Here is a 1,670-nt window from a genome sequence, read left to right as displayed (position 1 = left end):
TACTCTTCCTCTTCTCTATATCCTTTAGAGGAATTTTAAGTGCTTTCTGTTACATAAGGGATCTTCCAAAATTCATGGAAAATGTTTATTGTGAAGAAACTATGCATAAATTGTAAAATTTTTGCACCAGAATAAACTCATGTTAATTTGTTAAAACACGTCTGAACAGGATCATGTTTGAGCTCTAAGAATAAGGTATTTGTTTGAAGAGAATCCCTTTCAGAGCAACATGAGTTCTGCTAAAACTGAAGCATGAGCAAATATCATATTGATGGTGGAAGAATAATGACATCATTAATGCTTTACTAAAAGTTTATGGGGACAATGCCCCAAAGAAATCGGCACTTTACAAATGGATAAATCATTTTCCAAAGGGATGAGATGATGTTAAATATGAAGCCCACAGCGGCGGACCATCTACATCAATTTATGAGGGAAAAATTAATCTTGTCCATTCCCTACTTGAAGAGGACTGACAATTAACAGAATAAACAAGAGCCAGCATCACAGACATCTCAATTGGTCCGGCTTACACAATTCTGACTGAAAAATTACAGTTGAGTAAACTTTCTCTTTCATGGACGCTGAAACTTCTACCCAGATCTGCTGCAGACCAGAACAGAACTTTCAATGGAAGTTTTAAACAAGTAGGAACAAGATCTTGACACATTTCTTTGAAGAATTGTAAAAGAAGATGAAACATGGCTTTCTCAGTATGATCTTGAAAATAAAGTACAATCAGAGTGATGGATTCCAAGAAGCAGAAGTGGTCCAGCCAAGAACAAAGGTCATGGCAAGAGTTTTTTGGGATGCTCAAGGCATTTTGCTTGTTAGCTTTCTGGAAGGGCAAATAATCATAACATCTGCTTATTATGAGAGTTTTTTTCAGAAAGTTAGACAAAGCTTTAGCAAAAATATGCCCAGGAAATCTTCACCAGAGAGTCCTTCACCATGACAATGCTCTTGCTCATTCCTCTCATCAGACAAAGGCAGTTTTGTGACAGTTTTGATGGGAAATCATTAGGCATCCATCTTACCTGAATTGGCTCCTTCTCACATTTTTTGTTCCTTAATCTTAAAAAGTCTTTAAAGGGCACCCATTGTCTTCAGTTAATTATATAAAAAGATTGAATTGACGTGGTTAAATTTGCAGACCCTCAGTTTTTTAAGGATGAGCTAAATGACTGGTATCATCACTTAAAAAATTGTCTTGAATTTGACAGAGCTTATGTTGAAAAATAAAGTTTATATTTATTATTTTTATCTTTTAATTACATTTTTACAAACTTTTGATGTATCCTCATACATGTATATTGTATTATATAAATGCTGAAAGTGGCCACTAAAAATTGCCTCTCCTGAAATTTGCTTATCTTGTTATGTGATTATAAAACTGCTTTTGCCTTAATTAAGGAGGAATTTGAAAACTAACCAGACTTTTCTAAATATTTTATTTGTGACAGTTTTTTGGATTGAGAATATTAAGAGGGCTTCTTCATAATTAGTGTACAGTCCAGGTTATCTATATTACTTTATGGAGAAGTTAAGTAGACAAACACTTTTGATTAAGGAAGAGTGGTCCAATTTTCAAAGGGGATTTTAAAGAAATTTATTTGGGGATTTTTTTTTTTTTTGTCCTTGAATAATTTTGAGTATCTGCAGTTTAGAGT

The sequence above is a fragment of the Galeopterus variegatus genome, unplaced genomic scaffold, assembly GCF_000696425.1.
Source record: "Galeopterus variegatus unplaced genomic scaffold, G_variegatus-3.0.2 Scaffold1928, whole genome shotgun sequence".
In the NCBI taxonomy this organism is placed as follows: Eukaryota; Metazoa; Chordata; class Mammalia; order Dermoptera; family Cynocephalidae; genus Galeopterus; species Galeopterus variegatus.
The sequence above is the reverse complement of the archived record's forward strand: the minus strand, read 5'-3'. Positions refer to the sequence as shown.